Source organism: Bufo gargarizans, chromosome 3 (genome assembly GCF_014858855.1).
Source record: "Bufo gargarizans isolate SCDJY-AF-19 chromosome 3, ASM1485885v1, whole genome shotgun sequence".
In the NCBI taxonomy this organism is placed as follows: domain Eukaryota; kingdom Metazoa; phylum Chordata; class Amphibia; order Anura; family Bufonidae; genus Bufo; species Bufo gargarizans.
In genome coordinates, this window is record NC_058082.1 from 549,630,508 (window position 1) to 549,637,823 (window position 7,316).

The window sequence follows — 7,316 nt, forward strand, 5'->3', positions numbered from 1 at the left end:
TGTGATAGGCTGCCTGCATACATATCCCTCGGTGGGTATATAAGGTGTGATACCCCGTCTGTACACATATCCCTCGGTGGGTACATAAAATGTGTGATAGGCTGTCTGCACATATATCCCTGTGTGGGTACATAAGGTGTGATAGGCTGTCTGTACACATATCCCTCAGTGAGTATATAAGAGGGGTGTGATAGACTGTCTGTGCACATATCCCTCGTTGAGTATATAAGGTACTATAGGCTGTCTGCACACATATCCTTCAGTGTGTACATAAGGTGCGATAGGCTGTCTGCACACATATCACATGGGCCATATGCCCGTGCAATAAGATATACGTTAGGATGACTGCGCGCCAATTTAAGAATCAAATTCGTAAACATGTTTTGGCCATAGAAGCGGCCAGGGATACCGTAGATGTGGATGGGTAAACAACGATACCCAGACACTTTCAGGCAGTACATGTTTGTGATGGTTCTGGATTACGGTTTAGGGGTATTGATTATGTGATGGTACCCCAAAGGGGCGGGAATTGGAAAAGGCTCCTTGCACAACGTGAAACACAGTGGATCTACACCCTGAAGTTGATGACACCATCTGGATTAAATGACAATAATATCTTCAGTTCCTTTCTGTAGATCTCCCTTGTGCTCCAATCCCATGGGTCTTTGATGACCACTGGGTTAGTTCATTTTAGCAGTTTTTTTTAATGATGTTTAGTCGTCTTTTATTTTATGGATGTAGATTGAAAGGTTACTTGGTCATCATCTGTTACTCACTCACTTCTCTTTACCTTCCTAGTTGTTACCTGAATCATACTGTATGGATAATGATGTCCTTTATGGCCACCTTGTCGGAAGTTTGACATCTGGGACACAGTATATTAATTTGAGTAGCCAGGGAGATGAGGTCATCCAGGGTGGAAGGAATATCCTTTATCCAGCAATTAAATATAGGTTTTTAATAAATGGGTCAATGAAGAAGTACAAATTCCAGCTAAAGAGTCAACCCTTCCAAATGACGATCGCTTCAGTTAGTACATATTATTTAATATCTCAACACATATATCGAATGTCCACGGTGGGTCCACCACCTATCTGGCTAACTGGGTTTAGCTGTGGGCAAGGACAATGTCCCTATTATGGACCCTATGCTAAGCCCTTTGCCCAGGGACGGCCCCTAGTGGTGGGGACTCCCTGTCCTCGAGCCTAAGGCTAACAGTTCCTAGATAACCCTCACTGTTAAGATGAACCTATTCTGTGGGGGACCTCCAAGGACAGCGAGACAAAACAAACACAAAATTAGTGCGCCATGTATACAACCCTAGTGATATGTGGATATCAAAAGGTACACGACGCACCGGACTAACTCATTAAAAGACACCCCGTTTTTGGGGTGTATGCGGTTACCCAGATATATGGACCAAATCAATACAATACACTAGAACCCCAATGCGTTTCCCCCACAGTGTGGGATCATCAGGGGGTGAATGGATCTTTCAGTTTAATTAAATAATGAGGTGTAGGAGATGCTGCGTCAGGTCAGCAGCATATAGCCTACATATCACACTGATAGGATAGAGGCCCAGATAATGGGACCACTCTATTGGTGAATATCTCTCACCATCCTTAGTGTGATACTGTCTGTTACTGCACAGATAGCAGTTCGAACTGGACCTATTAGTCTTGCACGATATTATTAATATTAGAGAGAATTGAAGGGAGCATCCGACATAATAACTGAGCTGATAACAGGGTGCTTCACTGATGAGACCTCCAGAATCAACTATAAACTGCAGTGAAACCCATCAGCAAGTGTTCAATTCCCCTGCAGTGCCACCACAGGAGAAAAGAAGCATTACATGGTGATTAGGGTAATATACAGTATAGTTAAGGCTGAACATAGAGGTAGGGGAGCATTAATACCCTAATTATATATAGGGGTTCTTGCTTGTAGTTAGAGATGACCTTGCGGTTCACCCGGCGGTCGTTTTTATCCTTCATATAAGATAGGGCCAGGGACTATTCATAGGATTCAGATATATTGGGCAGACTAGATGGGCCAAATGGTTCTTATCTGCCGACACATTCTATGTTTCTATAATCTACCCTATATGCATGGTCATTAAGTACATAAATGCAGGACTTCAGAGTAGGTTTCTGTGAAAAGAAACAGAAAAAATGTATATGTATAATTGTGTGTCATCTTCAGCACTGACTCATCACCTGGTAATTGTGTGCCCACCACCGTGCTAATCACACAGTATTTATGGGTGACTCACTCTGTCCAGGTATTTTGATGTCACTCCTTGTATAGTATGCCAACAGGGCACAGATTGTGATATTATAGGACAAGCGTCCCTATATGATATAGCTATATAGCTGAAAAAGAAGGGAATATATATGTATACATATTTATTGTGTTTCCAGTCAATCTAAGAAACCACCACCATAAGACTCTCATATTAATAAGTAATGCTACCTCGGATAAATCCTTGATCACGTAAATCTGACCCCACAGATATGGCGAGTGGATGGATGGAACTTAGGCATTCAAGACATTGAATAATGAACAAAGATGTATCTATACATCTTGAGCCGGTTCATAGCAGTCTTAGGAGGTTACTCACATTTAAGTTGTCCTACGTTCCAGTCCTCCCTTGCAATCCCTATGACGGTCCAGAGCCATTATCTAGCTGTCCCAGCCCACTTTATAGCCCCCCTAATTGCCTCAGATGTATCGGCTACAGGTGTCCTTTGCTGCAGGCATGCGGTGTGAGCGTGCGTGCGTTCCAGCGTGGAACGCACCCCGCCGCCGCAGCTTCCGATATCCAGTGTCTTGTGGGTGGAGTGCCGAGTCTGAGCGTGCGTTCGACAGTGGAACGCACGCGCACTTCCGCCCATTCGCATGACCATTTCCGGGTTCTTGTCACTATTACTATATATGGAGCGCACGATGCATCCGGTAGTTGAACCGCATCATGCACACTCTCCCACTTCGTCAGATCAGGTGCATATAGTGAAGGGAACAGATATTATTATTGATGTTCGATATAGCAGGGTCAGTTTATTAATGATACAGCGGCCCTCACACTGCGGATAAAGTGGATCTCAATTTTTATTATGTATATCTATATAAACATGTATCTCAAAACATCTGCTGCCTTATATGACATGTATATAGTGACTTGTTACATATATATATCGGTCATAGTCATACAGTCTATCAGTATTTTCAGAGGGACTACACAGTGGGGTTAGGACATACAATAATGTATGAGAAAATGTCATTATGGTTATTTTACCCCGTAAAGATGCATCAGGGGAGACCGAGTATACAATGAATCCATTTTCATTCATGTGTTCTTTATAATCATATTTCGGCGCTTTACGCACCTGGTCCAGTTTAAGGGACAATCTAATCATTAGAGCCTCCACAGCTATAGGGGATATACAAACACACACATAAAGAGAAGGAGCAGGAGGGGGAGGGGGGGGGGGAAGGAACCACAGATTAAGGATGTCCCAGGAATACGCGGAAGGGCCGGTAATTAAGGTACAGGTGGACATTTTAATTAGGGGTATATAGATACAGGCATCCTCTGTCAATACAGCATTGGCGCACAAGAATTGAGGGTCTCAGGATCTTTCTTACATAAGAAGGATCAAAGGAAACACGAAAAGGTCAGCCTTTCATTAAGACCACGTGGGGACTGGGAACGGAATCTGTGGATCCATTGACTCTCCTTTTGCAGGATCCTTCTGTCCCAGTCACCCCCACGTGGAGGTGGAGGGATCACCTCAAGGACCGAAAACCGTAGAGACCTCAGGTCACCCCCATGTATGGTGTTTACATGGGTGGCGACCGGTGTCGCCTCGTTGTTTTTAATGTCGTTGACGTGTTCCAGGATCCTTTTCCTCAATTCCCTGATTGTCTTGCCCACATAGTCCATGGGGCAGGAGCACTGACATATATAGACCACACCTTTTGATCTACAGTTAATAAAGTCCCGAATATGAAATAACCGACCTGTTGTTGAACAGGTAATTGTTTTGGCCGTAGATAAGAACTCACAAGCTTTGCAGCTCCCGCATTTGAAGATACCCACTGGTTTTCTGTCCAGCCAGGTACCAGTTTTAGTAGGTGGTACAAAGTGACTGGTGACCAGGCGGTCTCTCAAACTTCTGCCTCGTCTATTTGAGACAGCGGGGTGTTCAGTGGTTATCTCCAAAAGATCAGGATCCATTGTAAGCATCGGCCAATATTTTCTGAGTATTTGTTTTATGTCATCATTTGCTGCATCAAAGTTGGATATAATCCTTAATGGTTGTGAGTCAGTTGTTGTTTTATCTTTGGGGACTAGTAAATCACTTCAGTCTTTAGCAACTGCATGTTGAAATGCATCTCTCAGTACTGTTTGAGGATACCCTCTGTCTTTAAATCTAGACTGTAAGGCCCTTGCCTCGCTGTAGAAAGCCTCATCGTTGGAGCAGTTTCTTCTTATTCTGAGATATTGTCCTCTAGGGATCCCTCGTTTCAGGGGGGTTGGATGATAGCTCCTCCAGTGTAGTAGGGAGTTGGTCGCTGTGATCTTTCTATATATATTGGTTGACAATCTATCCCCCACCTTGCTAACTTTAACATCCAAGAATGGGATGGTGGATGAGTCATATTCAGAGGTGAATCGTAGGCCTATTTCGTTTTTATTCAGATCAACTATAAATCCTTTAAAGTCTGTTGGCCCACCCTTCCACACAATAAATATGTCGTCAATAAATCGGGTCCAGAACTGTATGTTGCTGGACCACCAAACAGCGACATCCGGAAATACATGCGTATCCTCCCACCAGCCCAGGAAGAGGTTCGCGTATGTTGGGGCACAAGGACTGCCCATCGCCGTCCCCCTGAGCTGGTGGTAGAATCTTGAGTTGTATAGAAAATAATTATGCGTCAGAGTAAATTCCAACAACTTTAGTATAAATTCATTGTGTATGTTATATTGTATCCCTCTTGTGCGGAGAAAGTATCCTATGGCCAAGAGGCCATGTTGATGGGGAAACGAGCTATATGGCGATTCTACGTCTATACTTCCCAGAATACAATCTGGATCCAGTTTAAGGCATCAATCTTATTGAGGAAGTCCATTGTGTCCCTCGTATATGCCGGGAGGGACACAACAAACTCCCTCAGCACCTGGTCCTGATATACTCCACAGTTCTGGGTCAGGGAATTTATTCCCGACACAATCGGGCAACCCTTTAGGGGAGTGGTCCCCTTGTGGATCTTGGGAAGCCCGTAGAAGGTGGCTATGGTGGGTTTTGCTGGTAGTAAGAACTCAAATTCTGAGGTACTAATTACCTTGTCTTGGAGACCATCCACAAGAATCTGTTTCAGGTCAAGCAAGAAAGGCTGGGTGGGGTTAACAGATAGGATCCTGTATCCATCTTTATCCTTCAGGGTGGAAGGAATATCCCGTCCGTCCAATTCATCTTTAATTCTCCCACAGAGGCCCTCCCAAAAGGTGGCCACAAGTGCCTCCTTATTCCAGCCGAGTTCAGAGGCTAGCGTATGGAACTTGACTGCATACCAGCCCACAGATTGGTTCCCTTGACGGAACCTCAGTAGGGAGGATGTGGCGGAGAAGGTGCGTCCGGGCTCGTCGAACACCTTGCGGAAGGCCTGTAGATTCATTATGACTGGGTCGTTCCTTTCCCAGAGGGGATTGATCCAGGCCAGTGCCTCCTCAGTAAAGTGTGACATAAGAAAAGCCACTTTGACTTGGTCCGAGGCAAATTGATGAGGCAAAAGTTCAAAATGAAGGGTGCATTGATTTATCAACCCCCGGTACTGCTTTGGGTCACCGTTGAAACGTTGAGGAGCAGAGAGACGAGGTCCAAATCCGGGTACGTAGGAAGAGGATGGAGCATGAGCCGAATTAACCTGGTCAGAGAAGCTTGATGACTCTGGTTTAGCAGATGTCAGGTCATTTAGACGCATATTCACATTGCGTAGGTAGGACAATATTTGATACACTGCTGGGCCAACTCCTGGTGTATCTCAATGCTACTGGGAGGGATCGGATCAGCGGGGTCCATAGCCTGAGCAAACTGTTATGCAAGCGGGTGTGGACCCACTGCGCCACTTACTGGGTATACTCCGGAGGGGCGTAACTAAGCAGCTACCTGGTATTCACTAGAGCCCATGATGGTGGGGATAGGCTTGGGCCGTAGGGTAGCTGCCAGGTTCCACTCTAGAGTAGTCCCCAAGTCAGTGGCAGCTGACCAGGGGGTCAGAGTGCTCGGTGCAAGCACCAAGGGGACGTACAAGGACTGGAGGTACGGGTCAGGACAGGCGGCAATCAAGCAAAGTCAGTAAACAAGATCCTAGGTCAGGGGCAGGCGGAAAACAGGCAAAGTCTATAAATGAAGTCCGAGGTCAGAGGCAGGCGGCAGAAAGCAAAGTCCAGGAGTACAATAGCAGGATTCGGTAAACAGGAAGGCAGACAAGATAAACACCTTTGCACAGGGACTAGACAGGCTAGACACTGAGGTTGCAAATACCTGCTGCAATCCAGCCATAGGCTACTAAGACAGAGGGCGTGTGTGTTGCCTCTTAGGTGAAGAGAGGCACACCCACGCATACGGGATATGTGTGCAGACAGCCTATCACATCCCTTATATACCCACCGAGAGATATGTGTGCAGACAGCCTATCACACCCCTTATATACCCACCGAGGGATATGTGTGCAGACAGCCTATCACACCCCTTATATACCCACCGAGGGATATGTGTGCAGACAGCCTATTACACCTTATATACCCACCGAGAGATATGTGTGCAGACAGCCTATCACACTCCTTATATACCCACCGAGGTATATGTGTGCAGACAGCCTATCACACCCTTATATACCCACCGAGAGATATGTGTGCAGACAGCCTATCACACCCCTTATATACCCACCGAGAGATATGTGTGCAGACGGCCTATCACACCTTATATACCCTCCGAGGGATATGTGTGCAGACAGCCTATCACATCCCTTATATACAAACCGAGAGATATGTGTGCAGACAGCCTATCACACCCCTTATATACCCACCGAGGGATATGTGTGCAGCCTATTACACCTTATATACCCACCGAGGGATATGTGTGCAGACAGTCTATTACACCTTATATACCCACCGAGAGATATGTGTGTAGACAGTCTATTTCACCTTATATACCCACCGAGAGATATGTGTGCAGACAGCCTATCACACCTTATATACCCACCGAGGGATATGTGTGCAGACAGTCTATTACACCTTATAT